The 23,970-nt window shown below is 48.8% G+C and overlaps 1 protein-coding gene across 1 annotated transcript in view; it reads right to left on the bottom strand.

Annotated features, from left to right (window-relative positions):
* CZIB (CXXC motif containing zinc binding protein) overlaps positions 1 to 23,970 on the bottom strand; it is a 379,487-nt gene that overhangs the window by 109,421 nt on the left and 246,096 nt on the right. The gene's annotated exons all lie outside the window — the stretch shown is intronic.

Below are 23,970 nucleotides of genomic sequence, written 5' to 3'. Positions count from 1 at the left end.
GTTTGTGCTTTCGCTACGTTGTCCCCACCTGAAGAAGGACACTTGTGTTGCGCCCGAAACGTCGTGATTTTATTTCGTTGTTTTCATTCATTTTCTTTTCTCCCTACGCGACTTTACCGAAAAAACCAAAGGGTATGAATCTTTGCAGTCACGAAAGCTTCAAATCTAGTACTACCTAGAATTACATTGCGAGATAAAGCAGTACGTGGATTACAGAACATAACGCGACCATTGGAACCTCCTTTGCCAGTAGCAAAACATGATGATTGTTTTTTTACCCTTTCATCTGGCAACAAAACTGACACCTTTTTTTCATGGTGTAAATGCTTACCCCGAGCTCTCATACTCTGATGGTGCATTGTCTTTGAGTTGTGTGCCTTTTGGCGTCATCTGGTCCAACACTAGGGTGAGACTAGGCTCTAAGAAAAGCTGTCTCGGGTGTGGACCAATCAATTTCAAGGACAGTGCATACATTATCAGAGTTGTGTTTTTGTTTGCATTCCGACCGCAGGTATTGTGGTCAATGCAAACATGATTCCTTGTAAAAAAAAAGGTGTCAGTTTTGTTGCCAGATAAAAAAGGTAAAAAACCAATGAACATAACGCAAGTTTAGCCCAAGGGTGGAGACTACGCACGTGACCTGTACTCCAGCACTGTGGAGGCGAGGGTTGATGGACCACACACAACTTTGGCAAAAACTTCCCCGTGGGGTTGGGCAACTGCAATACATACTCTCAGGTTTTTTCGGTAAAGTCACGTAGGTAAAAAATAAAATTAAAAGTTAATAAAAATAAAATAATTTTATTTCCATATATTACTTTTATTATTTTTTTATTTTATTTTTTACCTACGTGACTTTACCGAAAAAACCTGAGAATATGAATCATTGCAGTCACGAAAGCTTCAAATCTAGAATTAACTGCAATACAGTGGCCCGCCAGGAGAGGGCAGCACAATCAAGTCAAAAAAGTGGGCTCCACCTTGCCCCGTCTGTGTGGGGCAGCGTTGCCCCCCTTCATATGCGTAGGTTGCCTACGCGTGCACCAGTTTGCTCCCACACGTAAACGCTCATACTGGTAGGAACCTCCTGGTTACACCAGCCCACAGGGAATTGTTGTTCCGTCGTGCAGGGAGGGGCTGGGTGGGGAGGGAGGGGCTGGGTGGGGAGGGGAGGGTGGGGAGGGGCTGGGTGGGGAAGGTGGGGCTGGGTGGGGGGTGGGAGGGGTGGGGCTGGGTGGGGAGGGGAGGGGCTGGTCACCCCTTGGTGCCCTTATAAAACTCAACGTTTAACCTACTCACGCCGGCTTGTGCCCGCCCTCACAGTCGGGCATATTTGCGGAATACACCACGCCGCCATTGACCCTGGCCATTGACCGAGTAACCCAACGTCCCTACCAGCTCCCTCCGCAGGAATGTGTTTAAATTGGCCGTGAAACCCTTAATACATAGAGGACTGCAGAGCTTGGGCAGTTATTGGAGCCAGCTCAGCGCGTGGTTACAGCCCTCCTCCTCGCCTGTGGTTCTTTTTTCCGCGATAGCGAGCGAATGTTGCGAGACAGTGGCAGCCCAGCGTTAGAAGCTAGCATCCATATTAAAGACAGGCCCAAAATAATGTTCAGTTTTCAGTTTCAGTTTCATTTATTTGGTATATCCCTGTGAGCCATTCACAACGAAGATCTGAGACGAGCAAACAGCGGGCTGCAGAACTGTGAGCTCACACGAGGGGGTTGCAGAGATAGCCCGAAGGCTTGCGGTTTAGAAGCACTATTCAGCAATCACGGTGGCTGCCAATGGTAATCGAAGCTCCTGAAGGCATGAAGATGAGTGGCGATTGGAGCAGAAATTTTGGGGGGGGGAACCTTCGGGGCCAATTTTGAAAACTACCCCATAGCAGCAGCAGCCCCACAATGAGAAGCCCTCAGAGGTGCAAGCAGCCACCGATGAGAGTGATGGGCAGCGAGTGCAACCACGTGCACAGATAGAATCTAAACGTCACAGGAGGAGCAACAAGGAAGGCGCGATAGCCATGGACAGGGGTCGGCAACCAAAATAACAAGAAGAGCCATTTCTTTCCAATTCGGTACAAAATTCAGTATTTCAAGAGCCGCAATGCATCTATGTACATACGTACATATCGTCAAGAAGCAGCCCGTAAAGAGCCGCATGCGGCTCCGGAGCCGTAGGTTGCCGACCCCTGGCCATGGAGGATGCCTGGGAAGCGTACTTCAGGCCTGCAAAAAAAATGTGATTCGTGAAAGATTCGTGTTTGGATGCTGCGAGCAGGAGGAGGAGGAAGGCGAATCAATTGACGGCTTCATCGCGCGACCGAGAAGCGGTAACGGTGCGAGCATCGCTCACTGAAAGCGGATATTGCTCTTGACAAGTTCGTTCTCATTTTCATATTCTTAGGTTTTTTCGGTAAAGTCACGTAGGTAAAACATTAAAATTAATGAAAGTAAAATAAAATAAAAATCACGACGTTTCGGAGGCAACACAAGCCTCCGTCTTCAGGTGGAACCGTCACAGCCACGACAGCTGTATCGAGTTTAATGTTTTACCTACGTGACTTTACCGAAAAAAACCTAAGAATATGCATAACAAAAGGCTGAGCCTTTGTTGTAACGAATACGAGCGTGGCACGTGGTGGAAGACAGCGCTCACGATGAGTGCAGCACAGCAAAACCCGCCCATGGAGCGGGGCACGTCGCAAGACGCGACAGATCGAGAGCAATCGACAGAGCGGTCTGGCGTGACGAACAGCGAACCGCGTGAGCAAAGCAGCGATTCTCCTGCCGGGCCTACAGCGTGCAACTGCTGTGGCGATGAGCACAGGTCGGCAAAGGGGCCGTTCATAAATGACGTCACGCACCTGGGGGGGGGGAGGTCAGACATTTGTGACGATGTGTGACGAGGTGGAGGGGGGTTTGAGAAATGTGACGTCACATCAAAATGCGCAACTTTAAATAAATATAGACAACACGTTCTACTTAGTTAAATATACTTTTTAATAAATGTTTTATCCTACAACATCAGAGTGCAGCGCCACATTAAATACGCACGACAATGACAATAGTTTAAAGCGATTTGAAGCATGTTTTATTTGGGGGGGACAGAGCTTTGTGACGTCATATTTGAGGGGGGGGGTCTGACTTTTTGTGACGCCGTGTGACGAGGGGGGGGGGGTCAAAAATCGTCCAAAATCGCGTGACGTCATTTATGGACGGCCCCAAAGAGCAGCGTCCTGCATACGGGGACACGTGCGTGTGTGTGTGTAGGTTGTGCGATCGGCCCACATCACTTTTTTCCAGAGTGTGCCTCTCACTCACATGGCCGTCTACGCCAAAAGCGTTTCCCCACGACGTCGTTTGTTCAAAGGAATGTGGAGACGACACAGCCCAATGATGTGAAAGCAGTGGCAAGCGATTCATCGGGTTCGCGAACCACCTCGCAAGGTTCATGCCACGCTTTTCAGAAATGCGCTCCTCCCTTGAGGATTCTCGACAGGAGGCAGTCTGACCGCTGGCTCCCAACGCAGTGGCAGGAAATAAAGGACCCGAATCTCAAAGGACCTCACCTGGTATGCAAATATGTAGACCCTAACGTCGGTATATTTGGAGTTTGCACGCTCTCCCCGTGGTCGCGTGAAATTTTCTCCAGGTCCTCCGGTTTTTACCTCCACATTTAAAACACACACTTGTGGTTTTTTGTTGTTATATAGCTGCTATAGATTTCCATAAGCTACTTCGCAGAGCCGTCAAACGGCCAGGTCGCTTCTGAAAAATTGCTATTTAGCTCAGTGGGCCTTGTTAAAAGCTGTTAGTATAGTCTCAATGAGCTCTCGTGGGTGCTCTACGGATTGCGACATCGCAGAACCACGAGCCAGGACGGCCACAGGTTAGCGATGCCTTCAATCGACGCCGAATCGCAGTTTCATTTGTGGGCCACCACCAGCCAGGCCCTGACCACCATCAAACCGGCCCAGGCCACCACCAACCTGGCCCTGACCACCACCAACCTGGCCCTGGCCACCACCATCCAGGCCCAGGCCACCACCATCCTGGCCCAGGCCACCACCAACCCGGCCCAGGCCACCACCATCCTGGCCCAAGCCACCACCAACCTGGCCCTGGCCACCACCATCCTGGCCCGGGCCACCACCATCCTGGCCCAGGCCACCACCATCCTGGCCCAGGCCACCACCATCCTGGCCCAGGCCACCACCAACCTGGCCCTGACCACCACCATCCTGGCCCAGGCCACCACCAGCTTGGCCCTGGCCACCACCATCCAGGCCCCCACCATCCTGGCCCAGGCCACCACCAACCCGGCCCTGACCACCACCATCCTGGCCCAGGCCACCACCAGCTTGGCCCTGTCCACCACCATCCAGGCCACCACCAACCTGGCCCTGTCCACCACCAACCCGGCCCAGGCCACCACCAACCCGGCCCAAGCCACCACCAACCTGGCCCTGACCACCACCATCCTGGCCCAGGCCACCACCAGCTTGGCCCTGACCACCACCAACCCGGCCCAGGCCACCACCAGCTTGGCCCTGGCCACCACCATCCAGGCCACCACCAACCTGGCCCTGTCCACCACCAACCCGGCCCAGGCCACCACCAACCCGGCCCAAGCCACCACCAACCCGGCCCTGACCACCACCATCCTGGCCCAGGCCACCACCAGCTTGGCCCTGACCACCACCAACCCGGCCCAGGCCACCACCAGCTTGGCCCTGGCCACCACCATCCAGGCCACCACCAACCTGGCCCTGTCCACCACCAACCCGGCCCAGGCCACTACCATCCTGGCACTAGACCACCACTTGCAAGCGCCGTAAAAAGCCCTGCCCGTTGCCTTGGGCGTCCCGCCCACCCAGCCCCGGTGCTGCCAATTGCTCGGTGGCCCCAGCGCCTCATTCCCCTGCCGGGCCACGTGGCAGGCGGCGGTGGTGGCCACCTCACCACGAGCGCCTCGCCCGCCTCGGGGCAAGAACACCGCGTGGGCTGCCGGCAAGAGCCAAGACTCCCAGCGGCCCCGGGGAGATGGTGCCAGCTCCCTTACTCCAGGCTGCCCGCGGGGCCCACGAGGTCGCTAAACTGATGAAGCGTGTGGACTAAATTCTAAAGGGTTTTTATATTTTTAGCTCTTTTACGGAAGCTGCCTGGCCACAAATGAGAACTAAATGAAGTGGCTTATCAGGTGGACATGTATAGCAGCCAAATACAACTGGTCCCTGATAGGTCAGGGACCAGAAATTTCTACTTCAGATGTCTAACGGGGAATTTATACCAATAGCAAAAATACGTAGTGTACGTGTAAAACAACACAATGTGCACATTTATAAGCAACCTTTAAATAGCAAAACTTATCAAACACTTGATTAAATACATTTTCATGATCATTTCGAAGCAGCCCTGTACACTTAAAACTTCCAATTTTTTTAAGCGGAATTTTTTTTATCAAGGACTCAAACACAAGTATCAAACACAATTTTAAACAGCATTTTATTCAAACAATATTTGACCGTAACCTAAAATTTTCATCTTACCTTGAGTTGATGAGTTATGCTTAAGGGTTGCGACGGTGTTCAGCGCTCAATTCGGCGCAGATCAACAACGGCCACTCGCTACGTGTAGGCGAGCACACGGATGGCACAGAGATGACTGCGCATGCGAACAATCCCAGTTGTCCACAGGACGTCCTCGTCACCCCCCCCCCCCCGCCAAACAAGAGTTCAGCCGAGCCAAGTCCCAAACAACAATCGTCACCGGTGTGTTGGCAGTGAGTAGACATCAAAGTCCGGGTCGCTGGGCTAACCGCGACGCACCCCACGGACGCCGTTGTCGACTCGTCATTGCGTTGAAAACGACGCGAACACGAAGCTACGCATATCGAGGACCACCTGCACTCTAAACGTGGTTCTAAATGTGGAGGGGGGGGGAGCCGGTGGACCAGGCAGGAAAGTGAAGGCAACCACAGCGAGAACTTGCAAACCTCCAAATATAGACAAGGTCGGGATTGAATCCATGACCAGGCGACGTAGCTGGATTAGTTGTAAACCTGGTGCAGCGTGTGGGGTCTTCAATGCTTGCGAGTCCATGACACCAGGTTTATAGTGGTACCTGTTGATGTACATCTTGTTCATAGCCACGTGGGCACACTTGTGGGTGGACACCAGCTTCATGTTGTGCGTGTAGTCATAGAACGACACTGAGAGACCAAAACCGCGAATACAATCCGTCAGTCATCGTAGTAGTTGGCTCCGAAATTCCGCAAGGAAAAAACTTTTATTTATTTTGTCAAGTAAATATAAGAGCCCTCGTCATGATCATACATCTGGGGGAATCGCAGCAGTTACCTGGGATTGCCTCACCCCCCTCCACAAACACCATCAGCTCAAAGAGTAATTGCCAATAAGATGTCATCATGGCAGCTCGCCACATTTAAAATGTAGCACCATGGAAGGTGTTGTCGCATCTACCTCTTCGCGAGAAGAGCAAACCTCGCGTGGGGAGCTCCACACGGCTGCTTATTGTGGGCATCCACAAATACATCGTTGATTTCGCAGTAGCAGAATGGCATAAATTGTGACACCCGACAGGACACAGACCCATCAGGCAGCTCCGTCCATGTCGCTCTGCGGTGGAAGTAAACGTCAGTAAATTCATCGACGTTATTAAAGCACAGTTTAATCACGTAGCAAATAATACTAATACAACGGTTCGGACCGTGACAACGCGTAATGTTGTGCGCATAGCAGCAGTAACCCAGCCACGTGAACCACCCTCGGCTCAACCCTGCTTAGCTGCCCAAGATCCGATGCAATCTGGAACATCCCAGGTGTGTACACTATGAGACCTCCTTTTCCAGTGGCAAAATATAGTGATAGGTTTTTACCCTTTCAAATGGTACAAAAACTGACACCTTTATACAAGGCATCATGTTTGCAATAACCACAACACAAGCAATCAAAATGCAAACAAAAAGAAACACCTCTGATAATGATATGCACGGTCCTTGAAGTCGATTGGTCCACACCCGAGACCGCTTTTCTTAGAGCCTAGTCTCCATTGGTGTTGGAATTTGACTGCTTGTGTTGTGGTTATTGCAAACATGATGCCTTGCATAAAGGCGTCAGTTTTTGTACCAGTTGAAAGGGTAAAAACCTATCACTATCCCAGGTGTGATTTGACCACAGGTGCTGTGGGTGTTATTAAAAACCGCTCGTAATTATTTTTAAAAAAACGTGAACGCAATGCATAAATGGACATTTATTGAACGCGAAAGAAAAAAAAAACGTAGGCGCAGCTCCGGTCGTCAATTTTATTGCCGGACAAACGTGGACGTCATTTCGTAAGGAGGGGGGCACTTCACAGCGCCTCCGGCATCGACCAACTCCCTCCTCCTCTTCCCACCACTTCCTCCTCCTCATCATCATCGTCATCGCTGCCGCTGCATGCCCCTCACCGCACAGCAGCAGCACGAAATACTGGAATCGCAGAGTTCACACTCCAATATTTACGTGCTGCTACGGTGCAGGGGAGACGATGGGGGGGGGGGCAGGGGCGGTGGTCCGAGTCATCTCGAGCTGAAACAACAAAAGTGAATCGTGAGCGATCGTGGCGACACAAAACACTGAAACCACTTCAATCAAAACCAGCAGCAGCAGCATCTATTGTTGTACTGCACTCCTATACCATCACGTCCAGTGATCCCCGTACCTTCACAAATCCGCACCGACCAGCGTGGTGAAGTATGCTCAAGTAACTCCCGCACGACGTGAAGAAGGCCGTCATCCAGCAGTGGATTTTCAAAAAGGGCTGGTACACGTACGCATTTTGATAGATTTGTTTTTTTCTCCACGCAAACAACCTTTATTGGAACAAGGGGGGCTTAATAGGGGAGCCGTTATAGCTGCCTGCTCGGCACGAAGGGGCTCTCTCTCTCCTCTCCTCGTTTCACGCGGAGCACAGCGGAAAACTTCAGCGCCGCGAGCTCCGCTCCCAGTCTGGGCTCGATCTGGGTTTCGGCGAGCGACGCCAATCACAGACGGCTTGCAACAAAACAACAACAACAAACAACTTCGTCCCAAGTAGCTACGAAAACAAATGCTACACTCGAGAAATTTCACCAGGAGCCCCCCCCCTCCCCCCAACTCCTTTCCACCCCCCCCAACCCCACTCTTCTCCCCAGCCCCATGGCAGCAGCGATCATGGGCCGCCGCGGTGATTTGCGGTGAACATTCCACGGGTGATTTGTCTTCCGTGTAATGAGGCAGCAGGCCAGAGGCCCAAGCGAATGCTGAGTAAGCGCACGTAGCGCCCCGCAATTCGTACCGAGGCGCGTTCCTGGACCACGGACGGACGTGTGGGAGGGAGACGGGGGGGCCCCCGTGACGTTATCGTTTCTGTAATCTTCATGCATCGCCGCTTTTTCTCTGCATCGAACGTAATCCCCCGTATTTTATGGGGAGAACTCCTGCCAAGAACATACATCTGGTCATCCTGAGCAACATTTCTTTCCAGGCTCTGACTGCCGATGAGACCCAGGTCAAAACCGATCCAGAGTTTACTTGCCGAAAACAAAGGGGCTTCGGATTATAAAACATGTGAATTTATACGGACAGAGATGCAGAACGGTTCTCTGCTTAGTCGCACGCGAGTATTTTATTCGTTTGTTAAAAAAACTTTCCAGACAGCAATGCCAAGACCGCGTGCCGCACGGCACCCAGGCCGTGCCTTCAAGGCGTATAACCACAAGCGATTATGATGACGATGGCACTTTAGCGATACCAGTTGGCGCATACGATGAATAAATGGTCGATAGCGATGGCGTGCTTTTAATTGGAGGTTATTTCACAATTCGCCGTCGGCGATTTAAAAGATGCGGGAACATCCCCCATCGTAGGTGGTGCCAACGACTAAAGAACACTGGTGCTCTGGGCCAATGGCCTAATAACGCCTGCGGTCACACCCGACCAGACGAGACGCGCCGTGGGGGTTCAGACGAATCGTCAGACGATGACAATGAGTGTGGGTGGCGTGGTGGGCAGGGAGCGGGGGGGACTGAGGGGGGCCACGTCACGGTTTTCATCTGGCCCAGACTCTAGACTCCAGCACCCTCTCGCACGTGCGTGGAATTTATCTTGCAAGCCTGCAGCGAAACGGCCTAGTCACGTCGGTGAAATGTGCTCGGTCATGGCCCCCGCGAGCTAGCGAGCGAGCCGCCCACGCTGCACCGCAGCAGCAGGGGGGGCCATTGGTAGTGGCGGCAGCGGCGGCGTGCCAGGGAAAATGACCTGGCTCTCATTACGGGGGTGTACGGAGGGCGGAGTGAGTGAACACTCACCACCGCCAACGTCCAGTGGCGCGGTTCGGGGGGGGAGGGGTTCGAGCATTGATTGTACCACGTGTCTCGTTCTCAACGTCTCACTTCAATTGCTTTTGCCTCTCTCTCCGCTTGCCTGCCAAGTGTGTACACCGGCCGTCGTTTAGTTTCAATTCGCCCCAATGAGACGCGCGTTACCCGCCTCGTCATCTTCGTCACCAAAGACCACGCCGCTTCCCCAAGCTGCTGCCGCTGCCACAGCCACAACCTCCTCCTCCTCACGATCCTGCGATGCTACGATCCACCCAGCCGCTGCACACGAGCCGATTTTATCGCTGCATCTCCACGGTGGACGTCCTCCCGGGCGTGCTCCCTTCTCCCTCGACTGCCACTCCGGCAGAGGTCGCAACCGGGTACCCGATACCCGTACCCTACCCGATGGCCGGGTAGCAGTTTGCGACCCTGGTGCGGCCGGGTACGGGTACGGGTAGGCCGTGAGTCACTGGTGAGGAGCCGTTTGTCACTCATTTCGGGTAGGGTACAGGTAGGGAACGGGTACCCGTACCCGGCCGGGTACGGGTACCCATTTGCGACCCTGGTGCGGCCGGGTACGGGTAGGCCGTGAGTCACTGGTGAGTAACTGTTTGTTACTCATTTCGGGTAGGGTACGGATAAGGAATCAAAACCCGTTTGCGACCTCTGCACTCCGCTAGTTAAGTCTTGGACACCGGCCATAATCCCTTCTAACAAAGTGTCCTGCCCAAGTCCACTTACTTTTCTCTTCGGCGGTCAATATTAATCTCTCAAACTCTCTCCGTGAAATCCCAACAACACGTCTCTCTCGAGCATTATTTTACATGGACGTTGTCACGAGGAGCCATTGGAATCGAGAATAATCTTGTTTATCTCCGATCTCACTAATCCGGCGTCCCTTCATCTCTGTGCGAACCGTTACTTGGCGAGTCGCACTGCCAGCAAGCCTGCGGGGGAGACCGCTGAAAAACTCCCCCCTCCCCTGCCCCCGCGTGAGGGTTTTACTTGCGTCACCTGCGCTGCACATGGTTCAATTTCCAAATGCCCAAGGTGTAACGGCACGCGTCACCACGAGTAAGCACCACGGACCCAGGCAAGGTTCTGCACCACTGCATCCAAGTGAGCGTCTTGTGCGTGAATCGGCTCCAAGCTCGTTATTGCCGTATTCACCAAATTATAAAAAAGGCGCTCCAGACAGGAAAGGAGGACTTTGAAGAGGGTGGAATGGCCACGCTTTACCCCACCACGCACAACCTACCGATTAGCCATCTGTGGTGTATACGGACGATGCTGGGTGGACTTTGATTAATTACCAGGTTTCCAATTCACTCCTATCCTACTCGCAGAGGAAAACAGCATTGTACATTTTCTTGAATAAAATGCGTTTCAAAGTCAAAGTTCTTCTATCAAACCACCGACGGTTAATAATCAGGACGCTACTGTAATGAAATGCCAACGCGCAAATCCCTGCAAATGACGCGAGAAATCTCTTCTGCAGAAATATTGCAAAATGAGAATACTTTATAGAATAATAACTGGAAAATGTTGACTTAAAGCTTTCGGGAGTGCAGGAATTCATATTCTTCCGAGTCTTTTCGGTAAAGTCACGTAGAATGTTATTTTCTTTGAACCTTTCTATGTGACTTTACCGAAAGACCCAAAGAATATGGAAAATGCTTTTATTAATAAGTTTAATTATTCATTCTCTAGTTCGTAGAAACCTGGCGATGTAAATCGATTTGCCAATCACCGAATTTTCTGGCCAAACTTTATCGCAGACTAATTCCAATCGGAAAGATTTCGAGCATTTGCACGTGCATGCTGTGTAATTAAATTATCACAGAGTTCACAAAAATTGGACAAACCACCCGGGCTGTTCAAGTTAAAGGCGCGCGCTGCGTGGCAGGCCGTGCCAACAACACAAAATCGCAACAATAGTCAGGTCCGTGGGCTGCTGCTGCTGCACAATCCGATGATGACTGCCACCAGATCCGCCACGCTGTGGGGGGTGGCGGGGGTGGGGTCAAACTCACCACACAAATTCCTGGGCTCGGAGCGCGAGACCCACGCACCGTCGTTACAAAGCCGGATGGGTTACGGGGGCTGCGATGACAAACTCATTATTTCTCAAGGGGGGTTTTTATTTTTTAATCCTCCCATAGCATTTCAGCTGCGTTCATCTCCCGTGGGCAGCCTCCCCCCCCCACCCCAGTCACTGGTGGAAATTCCACATGCCAATGACGGGGGATAGATTATTCCACAGGGAAGGGGGGGAAAAAAACAACACCGTGGGTTTCCACAAAGTATTTGAGTATGTAAAATATATTAATTATTATTCAGCGGATAAACGTTACTAAGAATCGACTTTCGATGATGTGGGGGTCATGGGGAAGGGTGGCCCCCAGACAACAAGAACAGAAAACGTATCCACGAAGCTATAAAACATGTCGTCATTTGGCAATGATGCTGCTGCTGTAGTCCACAATTTCACAAAATAATTGACACTCGTCCATAACGCCGTGGCCTTAAATGACATAAAGTATATAATTGGCAACGTTTTGGGGGTAATGGCCCTTCTTCGTGGCACAAATGTAGTAGAGGCCAGAGAAAGAGTGAGTCATAAGGATTGGAAACTGCACTTGACACCATAGGGCCCGAGTGAGATTTATATTTTTCATATTTCGTGTTTGCCAATTCGTTTTCCGTCACGTGGTCACAAAGCGACCCGGCTCGAAAAGCGAACTATTAAAATGGAGTGCACGTAAACGCATTTTATTTTAGCCGCAAACCCTGGTTTATCCGCAAACCAGATGACCTGCGCGTACGCTCGAGTCAACAGCGCTTACTTTAGCAAGCCAAGCAAGGAGAGCATACGGCCGTGACGGACAACCCGAGCGGGATCATAACTGGCGGCCTCACCACGATGCCGCCGCCCGATCCGATGAGCAAACGATTTTGCATTGTCCACTTACTTTCGGCCAAAATCGACCTCATTGCGCCCGATGACGCCCGGGGCCCTTGAGAGAGTCGAGCAGGGAAGAGCCTGGCAAGTTTGGATGAGTCACCAAGGGGCTTGCCGGGTGTTGTAGGCGTGGGGGCTGCCATGTGGTTGGGAGACAGGGCAGGGCTGTGTCACCCGCCCCCTTATTGCCGTGGGTTTTCTCCAGGGTTCTCCAGATATCCGCCCGGATGAAGCCAAACGCGAGCTAATGGAGATGGCCAAAACATCCAAATGCAGAACGCTCCGAACAATCGTCGCGAAACCCTCGGCCAGACTTTCTTGGATAAACGTTTCTGTAAATGTACTGCAGGATGAGGGCCTCCCCACACTATGATTGTCGTGGGTGTTATTTGACCATACTTCACCACGTTGGTCAGTGTCGGTTTAAGGCAGGATTCATGGACATGGGATGATAGTATAGTACAAGAAAGGACTGTGCTGTACTGACCTCTAGTGCCCACAACATAGCCCCACAGCAACCTATAACGCCTGATTTATGATTGGTGGTCACCTACCTACACATCTAAATCAGCTCACTCTGCCCGCCCGTATGTCACGTGACTTGTGTGGTCCCCCCCCCTATTCTAAAACCCTCCCCTCTCCCCACCCCAGAGGTCGCAATCGGGTACCCGGTACCCGGCTACCCGTACCCAGCCGGGTACGGGTAGGCCGTGAGTCACTGGTGAGTAACCGCTTGTCACTCATTTCCCAACGTCTTGTCTCTTCTCACAATTCAAGTTCCTAGAATCAACCCACCCGCGCCTGCAACATGGCTTCATCCCAGAGGTCGCAATCAGGTACCCGATACCCGTACCCTACCCGATACCCGGTTACCCGTACCCGGCCGGGTACGGTACGGTTATCGGGTATCCTAACCGGTGCGGGTACGGGTAACCGTTTGCGACCCTGGTGCGGCCGGGTATGGGTAAGGAATCAAAACCCGTTTGCGACCTCTGCCCCACCCCCTGTGAAAACAAACGCCGTTCTATTCAGCAGCGATAAGGACCTTGCGTCAGCCTCTTCCTCCCTCATCTCCCCCCCCAACCCCCCCCGGTCTCTTTCAATCTTTTCTCTCTCATTTTCCAATTCCCTCTCTTCTGTCTTCCCTTTGCCATTCCCTTTTCTTCGATCCCGGTACATTATATCCTTGACTCTACTCCCCCTTGCCGTGGTGTGGCATGGCTAAAAGGGTTGCTCGTGCACCCGACCCCCCCTACTTGGCTCCTGATCTCTTGACGAGGCTGGGCACATCCCCGGCGGTTTGGTCCCTTGGGTAAACCACTGGCATCAGTCTTGCGATTATCAATCCGATTCACCGAGGAATAAACTACGGAAGACCTTCGATTATCTGCGCCGACGAGGAAGATGGCTGCAGGATTATTTTAAAATCACACAGATAATCCAAAAATATATATTTTCCGCAGATCTCTAGGCCAAAGACCACTAATATACGACCGACCGATCGACGGGCGTGCCGAGTGATAACACTTTCCTGCTCTCGTGCAGAAGACTACACCCACTAAGTGGATAGCAGAGCCACGCCAATCAAACTCCGCCCAATGTTGTAAAGATATGCAACTCCTGTACTGTAGGGCGATCATGTGGATTTCGTATGAATCGGAGCACATTTCTTCGGGTTTAAGCACGTGCATTGTAATTAACATATCCAAGAATAACAATGCATAACCTTTTTTGGATTATTAATTTGGGCTTAAGGGAAAATCCACGAGTTATTAATTTCTCAAAATCTCAGGTGCACGTTTAAGCTGCAAAAATCGGATAAACCGCACGCGGATAATCAAGAGTCTGCTGTATTAGATAACTAAAAGTTGAATTTACTTTTAATTAATCAATACTATATGGATATCGAGATTGCAACAGGCCTCTTAAAATCGTTTGTGCGCGGGTGTGGGGCTCCGCTTTTTTCTCTTTCACGTGGCCCTGCTTAACGGCAGCTGGCGGCGGGGGGGGGGGCGCGCGAATGACTTGTGCATGCAGGGGTCAGAGTTGAGTGCGTGGGAGTCCCAGGGGGCGCCGTGGTCATTAACCCCGACACGTGCGAGAGAGCGCAGCTCTGCTCCACTACCAACGGCGCCCGCACGCTCACACTCGGCAAATCACCGCTGTTTACCCATAACAAACAACACTCACACACCCTCTGCTACACACACAAGACACGAACTCGCAAATAACACTCGTGTTACACATTTTACACACTCGCCACTCATTACACAAGCACTCGCACACACGTATACCACATACACACATATATATATACTCTTAAAGACACACACGCACTCACTCTCCTATACAAAAACCTACACATCCACACACCACTCTTCGCTTACTAAATTGCACTCACATAGACATTTTATTCTCATGTGGTTAACAAGCTAAGAAAAATCAGAAAAGTTTAACAAGGTTAAATCATTCCCTCTAATGCTGTTAGAGCAAGTGGTGTTAACAAGCATTTGTGAAGGCCTGCAATGCACAGAAGGCCAGCCACCATGCCGACCGCCTTCGTCTCCCTAGTACTAAGTTTTACACACCGCACCAGGTACTAATTTAAGGCCGAGTCAAACTAAGGGAGAGGCCCTGGATCAATTAAAAGAGACTCATCACCGATATTTTCCACGAGTGGCATTGTAATGCATGTAGCTAGCGCAGTGCGCTAACCACCACTCGCCACTGACAGCCAAGACAAACCCATTGATGTCGGGACCCCACCTCTTCCCAGAACGTTTTTTTTTCCCTGGCCCCGAATCACAACACATGTTTTGCACTCATGCTTCAAATGGTGCGGTCGCGCGCCTGAGTAAGCGACTGAAAATGTTGTTTAGTCACGAGTCGTGGGCAGCAGCAGCAGCACTTCCCACCACCACAATCACCTCTCATTACCACCACCACAACCAGCACCCACCATGAGTAGCAAACCTCCCACGACCAGAAACCACCACCTCCCACTGCAACTAGCATCACCACCATCTCACACAAATGGCACCACCACATGCATCACCAACTGACCACCGTCACCAGCATCAACACAACACTCATCAGCTCCCACACCACATACATAAGCTATATATTCATTATTTAAATTATTATTGTAAACCTTAAATCATTGCCGATTTGTAAATATATAAAAATTACATGACTAATGATTATAACATTTTGCTAAACGACACGATTATTGCGGATCGTATATATCGTACTATGTATCGTAGTATTACCATATAACACCCTGATAATGAACCGGAGAAAATGTGATCTTTCTATGTTGTCCAATAGACACAACGAATGAATTTTAATTTCAAATAAATGACACTTGATGGATTCCATCCAAATCACACGGAGTTACAATAAAGACGCTGCTGTAAAATCAAGGACGCTGCTTTCAACCAGTAAGGGCCATCAAAGGATTTACTTCTGAAAAGGGGCAATAAGTTACCACGGGAATTATTCGACGGGAAAAAAAAAAAACCACAGGTAATTTGTATTTCGGGGTCCAACAACTCTTAGATTTTGGTCAAAAAAATTACCCAGCTTATTTGAATTATAACCGAGCGATTCTCATTCAAATTAGTCCAGCCATTTCTTCCGCTTCTTAAAAACAAAACCTCACGACCGGCGATTGCATTTTCCAACTGGGACATCCCACACTAAATTCCAAGGTCTAGACCGCCCACCCCCAATGCCATCTCTGCGGTCCTCAAACTTCGGTGCACTGAGTCAGGAGCCCCCATCGCCTTTGCGACCCAGACTCTCTCTCTCTCTCGGCACGCAGAGCTACAGAACACAGCGCAAGCGCCAACTCCGCGCAGCACCCCGCTCCCACGCACGCGTGGGGGCAGGCAGCAGGAAACGGGGTCAATCAGGGGCAGGAAGCAACAATCAGCGCGGGCGCGGGGGTCACGGCGTTAGGCACGGGGGAGCCCTGGGACGGCGCAGCGATAGGTGCCACACCAATTACCCACTTTCACGGCCCAGCATCGGCTGGGGGTCAAGGGGCAAACACGGAAGGGTGGCAAGGGGCATCAGGCCATCGCCACCACCACCACCGATTTGGGAGAAAACGCAGCTGCCGGCGATGGACAGGTCTTGAGTTGGTGGGCAAACTTCAATTCGATATTCAGATGTGGCAGTTGGGCAGGGCGCTACAAGGAGGTGTAAACATGGCACGCGCAAACACTGGCCACGAAGAATTAAAACGGGTTGCGGGTTTAAACATTTTGGATACATGTAGTCCGAGTTACGATATTTCGATCTTACGATGGCAATACGACAAAATTGCCATCAACAACCTAACATCGTTCAAGTATGCAGACAGACAGAATCTTGGCGAGTACAGTACAATATGATACGTTACGACACGTTCAATGCATGTATGATACGTAGCTTTAGCGATTTCATGTTAGGGTTACCACGATATGATACGTTCAATGAATGTTAAAAGTTTTTTATAGCAGATAGGATTGTTTCCTGAAAAAAAACTTTCTATTCAATTGCAGTTCATATCGGTAGGCTAAGAATTTACCTTGGTTTTTTTTTACTTTACATTTTACTGTGCAAAACAGTATTGTAATTAATAAATACATACACTATATAGTTTATATAGTACGGTACTGTAAATTTCTCTGTTTGCTATTTTTTAAGACTCCTGGGTAGGCTAGGCCATCTTCGACTTACGAGATTTTCGACTTACGATGGGGTCGTCGTAACGCATCTCCATCGTAAGTAGGAGGACTACCACTTAAAGACAATTTCGGATCTTTACTTTTCTCTTCAGATCGTTGGCCCTTTTACACAGCGGGTAATAACTCAACCTTCGATTCACACGGTTGGCTACGTACGGCGCGAAAGAAATTCAACCTACAACCTCATTTTCTCCAAAATAAAGCAGCCTCACTCGATGTCACATGAGAGCCCAGGAAATACACAGGGCAAATAAAAATCACTTCTTTTCATGGTCACACTCTCGGGTCTCTTCAAAAAAACAAGGATCCATCCGAGAAGTTGTATGTAGGCCGTGTTTTCCGTATTGGACAGACTAATCGGAAACAGATAAAACATTCCTACTGCCTACGATACCGGGAACAGCGGTTTTTCCACGAAGCGATTGGGCCCCCGTCACAGGAATGTGGAATTACCAGCACTGGTTTAGAATCATAATTGGAGAGGAGTACCACTCAACGCTCATGTGCGGGCAGCACACTTTGATTTGTTTTGCACAGAGCTCCTTTCAACTTTCCTTCATAAAAAATTGCATGAAAAGCTAAAGAAATACGAGGGATACGCCAATAAGCAAAACACAATACGCACGGGGGGGTCGTATTGGTTGAAAACTGAAATACTTCAGGACAAAAAAAAACTTCGCAAAATAAACTTCAGACATTTTTCAAAGGAATAAATTTCGAAAGATTTCAGGCCAATAAAACTTCTGCACATCTGATTGCGAGCGGATTTATTTTTTTACAAGGGAACAGCACATTTTAAACAAAATGTTTATTAACTCGTAATATTTTGCTCGTTCATCCCCCACCAACGCAACCCTATTGCCACGGAACATGAGACAAACATCAATTCCAGAATGTGCATGCGCATAAGACACGCAAGGAGCAGCGGCTCAGTGGTTCGTGCAACGGTGCCGAGTTTTGATTCCCGAGTTTGATGGCTACGGGCAGCATCAGAGGCGAGCGGCATTCAAGCCTCTCCCGGGCTGCAAGCCAATCACCAACCCGCACTGACCAATCGTGGTGAAGTATGGTCAAAGATCCCCCCTCCCCCCCATATATAACTGACAAGGCATAGAAGGAATAGGCATTGATCCAGCAGTGGATTGGCAAACAGCTGTACGTGTTAAAGGGAGGGGTGTCTTGGAAGAAGAAAAAAACGATAAACCCGCAAAATTCTCACTACCCAGAAAGTAGAAAGATTTTTGTTGAGAGTCGGCCAATTAACTGGATGAAAGAGTTACTTATTTCGCTCAATGTGCAGCCGCCATCTGCGGGCTGATTAGACAAATAATTTTAATACAATCAAAAGCGGACGGTGAAGCGTTCCAATGAAGCTTAGTATGCCGGTGTCTGATTTCTGTGGGTTTTCAAACTTTTTCCATGATACCCTCTCAATTATTAAAACTACTACGAGAGATGCCCATAGGCAGACACACCCCCATCCACCATTCCATCGCTTGCATTGGCATCTTGACCTAAAAGTGCTCCTGTCTTTGTGACAAAAACAACTCCGATTGGGCGCAAGTTTCGCCGGTAACCAAATCACTGGGGCAATGTACCCGATCCAGTCTGGATAGCCCTCGCATGTGTGACCACCATGCACGAAAAGATTGCCACAGGGCTTGCAAGGGCTATGCAGTGGAGCTACGTGGTACACGGCAGAGGGCGGTGCAGCCAACTTCATTGTTGTCCTGTACTTCTATGCTTCCACAAGTCTAACTCCACACCGTCACCTACAACCAGCAATGACCAGAATGGTTTTTTGTTTAGTTTGTTGTCCCTCCGCTACACTTCTGATTAGCAGGGTTGGCTACGTAAGGTGCGACAGAAGGTCAACATGCATACGTGGTGCCGATCTGGTACTGGGGATGCCCAACTTACCCCTTCCCCAGCCAGAGCCGGACGGGCGTGGGGAGGCCCTCATCTACCAGTCGATTGACGAATGGCTGCGCGTCTTCCCCAAGCAACTCAACAAACCAACTAGAATTTGGAACTTCCACTTGTTGCTTTGTTAACGGTTGGAAGTGCGTCTCTGCATTGGCTATGTCCGCCCATATGTCCATAGCAAGGGGAAAATCCAAAGAGAACCAACTTGCAGTATAAAGTCGTAATGGGATTCAGGACTTGCGCTCGAGAAAACTGGGCTATATTAAATCACAGGGTTGCCAAATTGTTTAGAAGACACGGACCACAGCAAAAAAATACGCAACTATTATTCAAATACGCAAACTCGTTTTGCCCCCAGAGCTGAACGTCGGCTTCCAGACTGATAATTAAAACACCTCCACAGATAAACGCACGTTGGAAAGTGTTACACAACCACATCTTTCCGTAACTTGGGTTCTATTGCAATGTTCTGCACGATCCGCGTCACCGAAACTCCACCACGTTCTACGCAAGTCAGAAGCACTCGCTCCCAGAGCCACCCCACACACCCTTACGTCCTCTTGGTTAAAAAAGAAAAGAGCACTTCTGGCGTTAAGGGCCTCCAGGTGAGGGAGCTCTACAGGGCCACTCTGTACCAGGTTATTTTGGCCTACTCTTCAACGCTGGCCAATACCGTCTTGGAAGAAGAGGTGGTTAGTCCCCCACGCTTCGACGCGCCACACGAGGCCTGCGCCGATGGGCGAATGTCAAGAACCCATTTATAGCCCGCGCTGCCGGCTTGGGCAAAGGCCCGGGCGATTTGAAGAAATCTGCACCGTTGTTTGTACTGCCGCGCCGGATGACGGGATCGAACCGGAGAGACTTCTGCCGGGAACCATTACACACCAACCAGCACCTCTAGGTTGGGTTTGCGCCCCAATTAATTTGTTTGCAGCGTCGGCATTACGCAGCAGCGGCAGGCAATGCAACGCAAATGTTAACTAGGCACGTGCCAGTACAGTTAGGGTCATGGTGACCTTTGCGGTTTTATTTAGTTTATTTTTGAAGCGCTGCCTTCGTGTACCGATCACGACTGTAAAAGGGACATGCCAATAACCAACTCCACCAATGCGGGCGTTTTATCTTCCCAGTGTCAAGGCTTGTCGTCTTGAAAAGTACAAAAAAAGCAAGCGGTTTGCTTACGAAGTTAGTTAATTAAAAATGTCAAAGCAGACCGCACACTAAACAAACATGTAATTAAATATAAAACATTGGATACATTTCTATTCCATATTGCAGCATCTTCAGACACTTTACGATAAAATAAACACGTGATAAACCCTACACCACATTATATACAAACAATAACATCAGTCGATAGTAACTGGTGTAAAATTATAAAATGACGTTTTGAAAGAGCTAAAAGACCGACTTTTAAATAGTTGACTCCATGCTTATAACGCTATATTTTTGTTTTATCTGAAAACAATTTATTTTTATTTTGCCATGCCATTCCCTCCCACCACCCAGCCCCACCAAGAAATTTCAAAGGGTACAAAGTTTTATCTATTTAGCACTTGAACGTCTGCCTGTGAAAGCGATCTGCGGATTCTGAAGAGTGTGGAATACAAATATGGCATTGGAGTTTCAATATCGTGACCGTGCGGCGCTAAAGCCAATGGAAAAAAAAACGGTACCTTCTTACGTATCGCTTAGTTTTAAGTAGTTAAACAAACGGGTTTTTTCTATATACTATTCAAGATTCATATCACCGAATTATTTTAGTATAAAATGTATATTTGTGCCAGTTAGCAAGATCTATGTTTGTATACAGTATACACACACACACTATAATAAATACGTAAAGATACAAAACGCAACTTTGAGTTTACACAAGTAACTTTTAACAGCGGTCGAAGCTGAACTATTACCGTATTCTCCAGATTATAAAAGACGCACTACAAACTTGTCCTGGGATTTAAACAAATGTACAATACACAAAATCTAGAGAATATGGTATACGATGGAAATTTTAATACACACCAGGGTATTTAAAATGCTTGACAATACAACGCTAACAAGTTACGAGTCTACGCCGATGCCTTTTAACACCAGACATTGAGCTGCTGCCAGCTTGCACGTGTACAAAACCGATCTCGCACAAAAGGGACTCAAAACAAAGATCAACATGCGCATCTCCATCTGCACCGAAATGTGTTGGAGGGTATTTTGAAATGTATATTACCGACTTCGCAATTTAGGTGAAGATTTTAAGAGAGAATTGTCCATAATGCAATCGACTCATTCTTATGTAAAATAAAATGGGTTTCAAAATGTTGATTTGTGGCCTTACAGCAAAGCTCTGCACGAAACATCACCAATGTTTATATACATATATATATTTCTCATTCAGTCGATTATTTTTATATTGGATGCCTTTAACAAAGACAAATTATGCGGTTGGAAAATTTTAGGTCGAAAGTTTTGTGCGTGCAATTTAGTGTGCATACATTGAATAATAAAAAAAGGACTTATTCTTTCTGGCGTAAATACAAATATTAATATGTTCAAACATCAACTAGACACCAACTTGCAAGGCATCATGTCTATGGCAACCACACGTACTTGTGGTAAAACCAAACAAACATGCTTTTATAACGTATGCGTTGTTCTTGAAGCTCATTGCCCTACATCAGAGACATCCTTCTTTATAGCCTGGTCTCACCATTCGCTTGACCAAAGACCGCCAAAAGTCGAGTGGGCAGCACATAGACAATGCAAAAACCAAAAACATAAATAAGCTTAGGTTCCGGCAGTTAGTGGGCATGCAACTTGGTGCTCGACACCAATGAACCTACTCGGCACTGTTTATGAGCTCGACTCCAACAAAGTATTAAATTGTAGGAAGGTAATAAGTTCAATGCCACTTCCAATAATAAAACACCCAATAACCGCTTTGAAAACCTTCGCATAATCAAAACCCTCCACCATTGTTGGTGGTGTAGGTGGTGGAGGAGGTAATGGCCGTGGCAGTAATGATGGTGGTGCATTAATACCTCGTGATGGTGTACTAGAGATGCTATTCTTGCATAGGGCAGGAGATAAATGCCAATGGCGAAGTCCACTCGGCAGGAGAGGGCTTCAAGACAGAATGTGTAGTGGCCGTTAATGTGTTGGTGGTGGTGGAGTAGTGGCGCTTATGATGGTGGTAGTAGTGGTGGTGCATTAGTGCTCGTGATAGTAAGTGGCGATTGTCATGGTGATGCAGTGGTGTTGCTGTTGGTGGTGGCGTTAATCTATTTATGATCGTGGTGTAGTGGTGGTGGTGAAGTTGTGTAGTGGTGGTAAAAAGCGGTCGTTCTGTAGCGATGGTGGTGTTGTCTCTCACCGTTAACCGACGTCTCCGACTGCCCAGGGATGCATCTGCAGGAAGCCATCTCGCTCTGCCGCAATGAGTCAGCCCTGCAGGGTGGGCAGATGATAAGGTCGCTGCATGGCCCAGCGGCATTCCCATCGGCTGAAACCGAAAGAGCATGCGGGCCCCGTCAAAACATTTTCCCCGACTTTGGTTTTTGTTTCCGTAATGATGAGTGGCGTAATACTTTACTACTGGGTGGCAACGGTGGTGCTGGATCAATCTCCCGAGAGACTGTTTGTGGGGCGTTGTCTGACCATACTTTGCCACGCTGCCAAGTGCAGGTTGGTCATCAAATGAGGACCAGCACCGGCGCAAATATCGCTTTGCTGCTACGGATGTTCACTGCGGCTGGAAATTAAACTATGTTTGCCAAGTTTGGATTGAACTATTGCAACACCTTCATACACACCCAATTGTGTAATGGTGAAAAGTTAGTGTCAAAAGGAAGGTTTTATTTCCTGTGATTATATCGGGCATCTCAGTGACATCAAGTGCCCTTGTATCTTTTCATTTAAAGCTTTCGTGACTGCATGGACTCATAATATTGGTTCTTTCGGTAAAGTCACGTAGAAGGGAAACAATTAAATAATAAAAATATTAAACAATAAAATTCTCAAGACGTTGACTGCAACACAATCATCATCAGGTGTGAAATCCACAGCAAGAAAATTGTGGATTTCACACCTAATGATTGCTTGTGTTGCAGTCAAAACGTTGTGATAATTTTGTTTTATATATTTTTTATTTTATTATTTCCCCTCTACGTGACTTTACCGAAAGAACCAAGAATATGCCCTTACATCATTATTGCTTTGATGTCATTCCAACTGCTAATACAGTCTATGGCTCAAAAGTAAATTCCATGTCTCCCAATGAACTACTTTAACCATTTCCTTCCTTTCAACTTTTGATAACATTTGTAGTAAAGAAAGCAACGGCAGCAACTTGTGGATTTAGTTTTGTTAAAACGTACAGGATGCATTCGTATACGTGAGATCAAACAACCCCGCACGACCGACATCCAGAAAGTGGGTTGACAAGAGGGCCGCCAATGAACGAAGCAATTGCAAACGTGCGCACGGTTTTTAGACAAATGCAAAATAGCGGTTCAGTGCAGGGCGAGCAAAGGCGAACAATAAAAGGAGAGGAACTTCTGACAGCTGGCCTGTGAAAAGGGACTGCAAAAGAAAAAAAAAAGTCATGGGGAAAAGACAATGACGGGAGCCGATTCGTCGTAAGCATCGTTGCAGGGGAGCAAATCTTCAATCCAAACTCGCCGTGAATTTTCTACAGCCAAATTCACCCCCCACCCCCTCGCCCGCCGGTTAAAAAAAAAGAGAAATTTTCCATCCTCACTTTCTTTTTGACGTCGTTTTGTTGTGGCACCGTGGCGGCCGATTCACGTTTCCCGATGCTCGTGTAACTCGGGATTATTCCCTACAAATGGGGGAGGGTTTCAAAGAAAATCGTTTGCCGAGAGAGGTTTTTTTTTTCGAGTCCGACGTAAAAACGATGCAACTTAACCGGCGTTCAAAGAGAGTCCTCAATTTGTTTTATTTTACGTAATAATTTAAAGGATACCGCTA

The sequence above is a fragment of the Lampetra fluviatilis genome, chromosome 27 (genome assembly GCF_964198595.1).
Source record: "Lampetra fluviatilis chromosome 27, kcLamFluv1.1, whole genome shotgun sequence".
Lineage (NCBI taxonomy): Eukaryota > Metazoa > Chordata > Hyperoartia > Petromyzontiformes > Petromyzontidae > Lampetra > Lampetra fluviatilis.
The sequence above is the reverse complement of the archived record's forward strand: the minus strand, read 5'-3'. Positions and strand labels throughout refer to the sequence as shown.